Below are 11,060 nucleotides of genomic sequence, written 5' to 3' on the forward strand. Positions count from 1 at the left end.
CTCGGTTACGGCAGATCTTTGTCGACTTTATGGTTCTTTTAGCAGTTGTCTGGTTTTCAGCGGGTTTTTGGCGCCCCCTGCTGAAGGATGTTCCCTTGTAATCAGCCTTCTGTTCTTCAAGGGTGTATTCATCAGCAAGGCATGCATTGTTTATACAAAGTATCCTGTGTCACAAGACCTTGTAACCCTTTTACAGCTCTTTGTTCTTGCTCAGTGAGATTCTACTTTCTAAAGTACATCACTGTCAGGTGAGCCCTAAGAATACTGCGGTGCAAAAGAACATGAGAGCTGCTTCTCGAGGAGAGGTGTGTAGGGGCTAAGTTTGGAAGGTTTTATAGAGAGGATGAAGCATGTGATACACGAGCAGACAGTGAAGGAATCCAAAGACAGGTTGGAAGCACTGAATGAGACGAGGTGGGTATTGGATAGCATCACAGACTGTGAAGCAGAGGAAGCAGAACAGAGACTTGTGCGTGGTAGAAAACACATCACAAGCAACCGAGGTCTGGGCAGGAGCTTTAGACAAGTAATGACTAGCGTGTAGCCAGAGGGCTGTACAAAATAAGTTAACCAAAGCAGCTAGAGACTCTCGAAGGCTATTCAGAAGGCTCTCACCACTGAGCTGCTGCCTACCAGGGAGCCCCTCACTAGCTGAAGCACTTTCTTCCAATTTGTACCCTGCACTATCAGCTCACAAACTGGATCATGCAGCTCTCAGTGCTAATATTTTTTTAAATACCATTCACTCATAATATCACTGAGCACAAGACTGGTCCAGTGTCTTGTTTTTAAGGAATGTTTCATCTATAAGCCATCATATTTACTGGCTATTGTGAAGCTAATTACAGTAGCTGATTGTCGTGGTTTAACACCAGGCAGCCTCTCTCTCAATCCCCCTTCCCCCCCTAGAAGGGTAGGGAGAAAAGAAGGGGAAACGGAAAAAAATCCATATGGGTTCAGATAAAGACAGTTTAATAGAATAATAAATGGAAAATAATAACAACAACAACAACAATAATAATAGTAAAAGAATATACGAGACAAAAGTCACACAGTGAATTGGTTGCCCAGCCCGTCCCAAACAGTGATCATAGATTTCCCCCCCCCCCCCCCCCCCCAAGGCCAACCACCATTTATATACCAGGCATGATGTCTATGGAACTGACATCTGCTGTATGGAATATTCCATTGTTCAGTCTATGCTCCCTCTGAGCTTCTATGGGAAGGGGAAAAAAGTCTTTGACTACTATAAACATCACTTAGGAACAACTAAACCAATATGCATTATTGACATTCATTCCATACCAAATCTGAAAACACAGCAACCACTAGAAAGAAAATTAATTTGATCTCAGCTGAAACCAGGACACTGATAAATATTAACAAAGAGAAAATAAACAATTATTTTACTACAATCCAAATAGTAATAACAATAGTAATAGTAATAATGCAGTTAATAGCTTTAGATACAAAAATAAATAATAATGAAATGATGATGTGGTAATAAATAAAAGCAAGCACACTTGCTTAGGACACCTTCACTTATAGTGAAGTTTTCAAATCATACATTAAGTGATTAAGAAAGAAAATCAAATGTAAAGTTTCCTGAAATCAGATATATTCAAACTCTCTTGATTCAAGTCAGATTCAGACCTTTTCTAGAACATTTTTTATATCTGCACCTTTAACAGGAGATTAGTTTTACCATTTTCAAAAGGACTTCTGATTCCCGACACCTCATTTAAAATTTTCATGCTTGGTCATGGCAATAAGGAGTAAAATTCTGTCCACTTGGTGAAGAGAATTTGTTCTGGGATGTCCAGATACTTAACAGAGTTGTAAAGAAACCGTTACCTGCTCATGGAATAAACCTGGCAGTTTGGGACTGATATTTAGTGCATTTATTTTTACAAACTGTAAACTACATTCCATAGCAACAGATGGAGCACATCCCATAGACATCACTTTACTGTTTTCTGCATAATATGCAAGCATACTTAATATGCGAGCATTTAACACACTAATACATGTGTTTTATTAGCAGACCTCTTATTAAGAGTAGATTCACTGGTACCCAAATGTGATAAGGAATGATAACAGATTAATGATAAAAGGCAACAAACTTGGACTTGAAGGGATGCTATGGCATTAAGATGCAAGAATTTAATTATTTTAATGATACTGGGTAAGGAAAAGTTAACATGTTAACAAAGTAATTTTTTACCTAAGTACAGGGAGTATGATAAAAATGTTTTCAATTACAGAGAATGAAAACTGTGGAAGGACTTAGAAGAAAAATTGCCATCTGGTTTTACATTCCTATTTAAGTTGGCCAATGACAGTTTAAAAATGTTTTTTTTTTAAGTACTAGAGCTTAATGGAGAACAGGAGATGGAGTTGAAGAGAGGAATTTGCAAGTTGTTGCAAAGAAAATTAAGACATCTGAGTTTAACCGACTTGTAATAGTGGAGAATTTGGTTTGGAGTTTGTAAACAACACAGAAAATTTGTAAAGCAGTTTAAAAATGAAGAGCTGATGAAAGGAAGGAGGTAACATTTTCTTGTTTCTGAAGATGAACTGGTATTGCACAATTCCTCTCCTAGAGGGAACCTCACTGTGGGCTGTAGGGCCATGGTCAACGTACCCTCCCCCCATCCTCTGAATCACATTCAGTCACTTTGGAGGTTGAAATTTCAGTGTTTTCTAAATAATAGGTAAAATGTAAGTTATACAATAGGAGAAGCAAGCAAAGTTGATTGTTCCTGATAGTTCCAGTGCTATCATTAGAGAGAGATTACTTTTTTCATGCTAGAGGGAAAACATATATATGAAACAAAACAAAACAACACAACAAATAATAGTCATGCACTTATTTGGATTCCTAAGGAGAGAGATTTTTTTTTTATCTCCTTTCAGCATGATTGGAGACATTTGTACTTTGAAACTTCAGTTATTGCTTCATTCAAATAGCTGGAGAGACAGTGCCTAATAAAAACATTTAAGCTGTTTCATAAGTTCTTTAGTTCATGGCAGTGTCTCTGAATGGTTGATTTTATTGGCTATTTTTGGGAAATGTCTTTTACTGTAGACCATTGATTATATTTATAAAAAAAAAGTGTTTCTTTTTTTTTTCAGAATTGTTTCCAGTCAGTGATTCAGCTATCAAAACCTCATTCTTCTGCAATTTTTAGTAATGTAATGATTTTGTCAAGACTCAGAGTATGTTACAAGTAGTGAATTCATATTTTTCACCTGCATACATTTAGTTTATTTCTTCAGCCATCAATATCAGTATAGCTGGAGCAGGGCAAAAATGTCAGATACACAAATAATTGGCATCAATCTGTTTCATTTGAATAATATATAAATATTTAAATGTGGCACAAATGCACATTTTTGTTTGACCTAAAATGTTTATTTTCTTTGACAAGACAATAAAAATTGTACACTTCAAATCAAGATGAGACTTCTTTCCTTACATTTCAGTTTGGTCAGTAAGTAAAAAAAACCCACCTTTTTTTTTAATACATATGCGTATACACAATTATTTATTCATTTGAATAAAATCTACCCCTGTTTTCAGTCTCTAGATTCAATGCAGGTAGGTCAGTTTACATTTATTTAGAAAATGGGTCCAAAACCTTTACTTACTTTAAAAATAATCCAGGAAATATTTGTGGGATTGTTATCGCAGGATATTAATTTACCATTGTGTCTGATTTCAGGCAACACCCAGTAATGAGGTAAATACATTTATCCCATGTAGACATTTATATCAGGTGATTTTTTTTAGTGGAAAGACTGACAGAGAACTAAGTATCAATAGAGGAAACGCTTCATAGCGAAACACCAAAATTAGCAAAGGGATGAGGGGACAAGATATACCCTTTCTTAATGCAAGCAGTCATTAAGTAGACAATCAAGTACAGCAGATGACATCAGGTCTAACAAAGAGGCATTCAATTCTTCTTGTAGTAAAATTGACACAAACTAGGAAAATGAAATGTAAAATGTAATTGAAGCAACCAAGGAAACCTGCTGCTGCTCAAGTCTACTATACTGGCCCAACCCTATTTAATTATTTACCCAATATTAAAATAGAGAAATAGTAACTAGACATGATTTATCTACCATTCAATTAAGGAACTAACCACCAGACAATGTAGCATTGTTGGTAAGCAGGGTATTCCTGTCAAGAGAGTGTTGAACTGTAGGCCTGGTCAGCAAGCCGAGAAAACCACTTGGAACTGCCAAGATCAGAGGAGCAGTAGGTAAAACGTAATTCCAGCAGGGGGAGATCACAACAACCGACTCATTGACCACCTACCCAAATGATACCACCTACACAGAACAATGGAAGAAGAAGACAGAGTAATGTACATCAGAAGTGAAGAAATCTTGACCAATCATTAAAATGAATAACAATGAATATATATTAATTTTTTGAATATGTAATAATCAGTGTATAAAAGTGGAGATTTTTGGAACTAAGGCCTGCTCCCGTTTTGGGACAAGCACCCCATTTCTGTGCATTAATGGAATGAACTTGGAAATACCTCTGCTCTGTGTGTTACTGGCTTGCACACCGGGTAAAGAACACAGATTTGGGACAACATTCTGGGAAATGAAACAATGCTTATTTAAATTCTTGTAAATGGCCAGATGATCTCCTGGATTAAAAGTAAAATAAAATTTGTTGAATAAGATCAAATCCCTCTGGACCTCTTCAAGAAGACTTCAAATGCTATAAAAGAAATTGGCTATAAAAGCTAACATGCTACATCAAAAGAGGGATTTTCCAATGATGTAACATGAGCATAAAATATCTAGGACCACAGAAGCCTTGACATCTAGTGTAGTATGGTAAATCAGATGGAAATAATGTGAAAAGTATGTGTAGTTTAAATGTTTTTCTTTTACTTCCTCACTTAGGTCTAATATAAACCTTTGTTATTCTGTTAATATTGTGAAAAAAATTCTTCAAGTACTAAAGAAATAAAATTTTGTTTTATCTTAAACTAGATGAAATTAAGAATGAATTTAAGATTACTGCCTACTAAGACATTCCCCTTGGAATGGTGTAACAAATCTAGGAAGCAAGGCACTGAGCTCTGAAAAGTGCTGCAGCTCCCTGCTGCATTTCTAGAGTATCCAGAGGGTAGGAAAGTTGGTGCCCCGTAGGATGATCCAATCTGCGCAGCAATGGCAGGCAGCCAGCATGGCCACCAGCAGGAGGGCATAAGCATCCTTCACCACTGATGGCAACTAGAACACTGTGTGGTGCGTAGCAAGATAACGGGAAGCACGCTTGAACTTGTGGAAACCCCAGGAAATTTGCAGCTTCCAGTTATTAAGCCATGAATTAGGATTCAACTATTAGCTAACCTCAGTGACTTCCTCTTGCAGCTAGAGCTGAACAGTAAAGAAGAACATTCAATTCATGGTGATGGTGTACATGAGGTAGAAAAGATGGATGTATTTTAATCTTACTATTTGCTTGATCACTTGCAGAAGATGACCATACTGAATTATGAGAATCTTAATACATATTTTTGAACATTTGGGCTCAGTATTATCTCTAGATTAAATTAAATTGAATCACAGCATAGGAGAAGAAGGAAAAGTATCTATAATAAGGTTAGGTTTTCACTTTTGACACAGTAGGCCAATTTTGTTCTCAAATTGACTGTATAAACCTGCATAACTTAATTTACTTCTGCTGGAAGTTCAGTGTAACTGTATTAGCATTGGTAGAGATATTCTCATTCAAAATTACTATAACTGACGCTGCCTTGGATTTAAAGAAAATATGGTTAGTACTTTCTTTTTTTCCCTTTTGACTACCTTCTTCAAGTAAAAGATGCTCTTGCCTGTAGAGGGAGATTTTAAAATATACAAAGGCCTGCTCAAAAGAAAGTAAATCATGAGCCGCATGCATTAAAGGTTTTCATATCAGCATAGGCTAGAGGGTGAGGAAGCCTGTCTTATGTGGCTGCCTCTGTCATATGCTTCGGTCCTATCTGCACTAGAAGCTGATCTGTTACGGACAATCATGGATTATCATGCTAATGATGAAGAGCTTACAGTATAGTTAAAGGTTCCATTCCCGATAACCATTTCAAAATATTGTCATTGATAGGGAAGACCTGCCTGACCCTGTGAAATTCATATACTTTTCTGTACTGTGTTTTCCTTAATTTGAAAACTGGATTCCCAACAATTCATAATATTCCATGGGGAGTAAAATAATACCTATTATTTTGAGAATCCTGGATTAAGGCAATGTAGAAATACAAAGTGATATTATCAAGCAATTAGATCAGGAAAAAAAGTCCGGTAAACCCACTCATTAAGTAGGTTGCTTGGTTTTGAAAATTTGAAGCTTAACTTTTAGAAAGAATATGAAAATGTTAGGCATGCTGCCAGCAAGTGGTCTTTTATGTGTAACATACTGTGTCATACAAAATGGAAATCTAAAGGTGGATGTTTCAGAGGAAAGCACTCATAATCATAGCAGTGTGTGAAAGGTATAGGATGAATTCCTGTTAAGGAAAAAGAATACCAGCAATTATTGCTATGAAGGGTAAGTCAAATTAAGAGGATCGCTTACCAGGCATGACTGGCAGATCATGGAAAGAAATTAGTAGCAAAATTAGATTTCATGGGCAAAAAGGAGGGTAAATAAAGTCCCCAAGTATTTACATGAGTAAACTGAGAGTAAAACTCCTACAGCCGTTTAAAGAAAGCAGAAGAGGGAACCTTTCTTTATATGTCACCCTGCTTTGTTACTGCTGCAATCAGAGTTCCATTACAACCTGTTATTATTTGTATTGCTAGGAAATCAATAGAATGTCCCAAATTGAAATTAAAACTTACTGTTTACCTAAAAAAGGATTATTAGAAAGATGCAAGAAAAAGACAAGCTCCAACTCCATAAAATTACATTTTACCACATAATATAGAAAAGAGTACAGGAAAACAAAGTAAGCAAAATAATAATTGATAAGCCCAAGAAATGCCATTCAAGCAAAACAATTACCCAGTCATGATCAAATATAGTTTTGGCAGCCCATAAAAGACGAGTTAAAGGGAAACAGACGTGATGTTATATTAAGTGAGTGGCTTATGGATGGAAAACTATTCTCATATGAATGTGCAAAGAAACGTAAAGGAAAATTGGAATGATAGACTCACAAGCAACATAACTGGCAGCTAGGCACGAAATACTGATGGCCTCATAACAGATGAATATGCAGGTTGATCTCAGATCATGTAACTATATTGGAGCTATCTTTAAACTAGTGATCTCAGGTTGGGAAAGAGAAACAGAGCTTGTAGGAGTAAAAATGGAAAATAGCTGGCCCTGAGAGTTTTCACAGTAAGAACAGACAGAAAAATCTAAACTTAGCAGCAGTGGCTTTCCTCCATCTGTTTTGGTGTGTATGGAAAGAAACAGCAGAAGTAGAAAAAGACGCTGACAAATTGCTGACAAAATTGAAAGCTAAACCATTTTTGCAGACTACAATTATGATTGAGTATCAAATGCAATATTAAAGCTGTTGCTTACAGAATGGGTATTTGTGCTTGTTTATAAGCTAAGGAAGCCTTTAATGCCTTTACTGGATTGTGGTAACATGAATCTTTCACTACCTTAAAAAAAGATTTCACAGCACCACCAGATCCTGTAGTAATATTTAGTCATTTGGACAGCGGGGTCAGTCAGACAGGGTTTGGTGAACTGCATTTAAAGAAGGACTTTACCCACTAATTCTTCTTCTCCCCAGATGACCTGCCCATCCTAAGGCCCAGAGCCTGCCCTTTTGCATGCCAAAAGCTGCAGCATAGCATTGAACTGTCCCACCTGTCCCCCTCCTGATGGAGGACCCTCTAGCATGTACGTCTTCCTCAGTGAATACCCTTCTGCCTTCTAGAGTCCCTAGTGCCTCAGTGACCTCCCACCTGAGCCAACTCTCATTTCCTTCAGCAGTCTGCTCATGAGAGGGAAGAGCTGTGCCACTGAGGGAAGAAGCAAATCTTACAGCCTTTCCTCTTCAGCTTCTCACCCACAGGATGGAGACACTCTGCAGATGGCAATCCTCCTGCTCAGAGGAGACAGAGGCACAGCTGTGGTGAGGCACACAAAGCAGGGCTGGGCCATGTTACACAGGGTGGTTTCTCGCGGGGTACTGGTTGATGCCACATACACATCATGATGCCACCCATCCTGAATGCGACTTCATTTCGTTTACTGTAGGTATCTTCTTTAGATTATTTTTTCCTTTATTTGGAGTTTTCCTTTCTCACATTTTAGAAGTGAGTATTCAATTTGATGTGATCTGCTTATTAAATTGGAAAATTTTAAGTGGTCAGTTACTGGAGGTGAGTCAAGGCTTCTCCATGTACAGGAAAATTTGAATTTTGCAGCAGTTGAAGTCAGAGTCAGTATAAAAAAGAACATGAGGGTTGTGGAGGGTGGAGGTGCATGAAGAAGAGCATGGAGGAAAGAGAAGAGGGAGGTGCAGGGAGATAGGCTGAGAAGACTCATTGGGGTTTTGGCTGACTAAGAGTAAAATTAAGAGGCCCTCTTCATCTGTCACTGGATCCCAGCCCTCCAGTCTCTAGATTCAGGAAGTTGTGCCTCTCCTTGCCCACGCTCCTTACCACTCAAGCAGCAAACAAGTCATCTTTTACATCTCCTCCACTGCTGCCAGGGCTCAGCTGCTCCCATAAAGAGAAGGGGCAGAGATAGGACTGGGTCAGAAGGGTCAGATTTGCTACTGCTGCTGGTGCATACTCACGCTGAGAGTGAATATAAAACACATATAAATGCGGGATAACATGTATACAGTATAAAAGTTTAAATTACTCAGGCTGAGTATCTCCTTACAACAGGAGATAGAAATCAGCAGTTCACATACCATGAACAGCTCAAATTTGGGATCTTCCTCTCACAGGAGAAAAGGCCTTGGCAGAGGAAAGGGCCGAGCTTCACTGCTCTTTAGTGGGACTGTTTTGCCATCCTGAACATCCGCATCCATAGGCAACCTGCCTACATTGCCAATACTGCAGCTGGCCCTGCTGTTCAAATAAAAGAAAGACTCTAAAGTTAAAAAGGAAACTTCAGCATTGCTTATCAGTAGAAATAAATGTCTTTAAGAATTATTTTTTTTTCATTTGGAAAAAGAAGAATAAATGCTTAAATTAGGGTATAATAGATGAACATCTGTCTGGTAAAAATCTGAACTTCTAGTGCAGCAGAGGTGGTACAATGCAGTTTGAAAGATGATAACACTACAGTGTTATCATTGCAGTATTAGCTATGGAAGTAATTTGCTCATTATTCTTGTTACATGATCAAGTACTTTTGTTGTTGGTAAGTATAACAAACGTGCTTCATTAAAATGCCATTTAGACATAATAGGCTAAAGAGCTTTTGAAATTAATGTTTTAGGAAAACCACATATTCCCCAAACCCAAACAGGATTACCCATTTAAAAAAAAAAAATATTTAAGCAGCTATACAAGGACATTAATGTATTTCTGCATCTACAAGGGCAGCAGTTTAACAAACACAGGACCCATCCTGAAAGCAGCCTTACACTTTTTGACTTCTAGCAAAAGAATAATCCTTGGGGCCATTTTCACGGGTCTAAAAGTAAGTGCTTAAGAAATCGTGATATTTTACATGTCCTGGGGCTAACGAATCCCAGCTAGGGCAAGTGTCTGTACTTACAGACAACTTTAGACTTTGTTGAAAAGGCAATGTGAAAGGGCATAACCAGGGTTTTCAAACTGTTAGAGGACACTTTCATCTCTTCTTATGTAGAATAGACCTTGTTTCTCTCTCAGATTTCAAATTTCCATATGGTGTATGGGTAGGCTATGTATGATGATTTGGAATCACCTACTTATGAATGCCATGTGTTATATATAGCTTTTAGGTCATTGTAAGACATAACAAAATGGAGTTAATTTAACTAAGGAACAGTTTGGGGACATAGTCTGGATAATATATATCAGCAAATGTTAAATGGACAATGCTGGGAATAATGTTCTAGTTTGTCCACCATTAGGAGAAACTAAACATACCTGTCTAGGAAGGTTTCAGACTCCAGTAGAGAAAACACTGAAAGGTTCCCTAGAGGTCTGCTAAACACTCCTCCTCCCTCTGACATTTCTGAAAGCAAAGATGATAAATTTATTCTGACAATAATAATAGTTCATTGTTTCCAAAGTGTTTGAAACATCTGGATTAAGAACACGTAATGAAATCCCAGAAAAGATTCCAGGGGAAGCATACTTGCATTTCTAGAAGACACATGACTACAAAAGCTAATTTCCCATTCACTGGAAATTTTGAAAATGTTTTGTTGTGCTCACTTAAGGCTTCTTCCCCTCCAGTGAAATTCTCACTAACAAAAATGCTGCCTTACAGTCAGCTCTAAGGATGCGCTCACTTCGAAGAGAAACTGGATGGTGATTTTATACTCATCACTGACGACTTTATTCATCACACGTCTCAATCCAGAGTTACTGTTAGATCAGAATCATAACAGGGAGAAATTTCCAACAGGAATTGTTATGAGTGCAGATTACGCAAGGAACCAATCATTAGGTGCAGAAAAAAAAATTACATAATTTTCAATTGTTGTTGCAGAAACTGTATGGTCATAGTTTATGTTAACATATTTTCAATTAAATTATTTCTAAACTTCACTGTTGCAAGACAAGAATCAGGTCTGCATATTGTTAAATCTCTTTTCTGCAGGCTTGTACTAATTAGCATGGTTAGCTGGCTTTACAGGAATAAGGGCTGTTTGTGCTGTGGCACACAGTTAAACTGAAAACACTAGACACATGTCAAAACAAACACAGTCCAAAGCTCAGAGAGCATCCACCATACGAATGCACTGAAAAGAGCACTGAAGTACTTTAAGGCATGTTCATATCGTGCCTTAGGATTAACGGCACTTTGAACATTGCCACACAGCTCTATTGTGGAGGCTCATTAGCAACTGCTGAACAGTGAATACTCTTTTCAGCAAAGGTCAGATAACCGA

The sequence above is a fragment of the Vanellus vanellus genome, assembly GCF_965231255.1.
Source record: "Vanellus vanellus genome assembly, chromosome: 2".
Lineage (NCBI taxonomy): Eukaryota > Metazoa > Chordata > Aves > Charadriiformes > Charadriidae > Vanellus > Vanellus vanellus.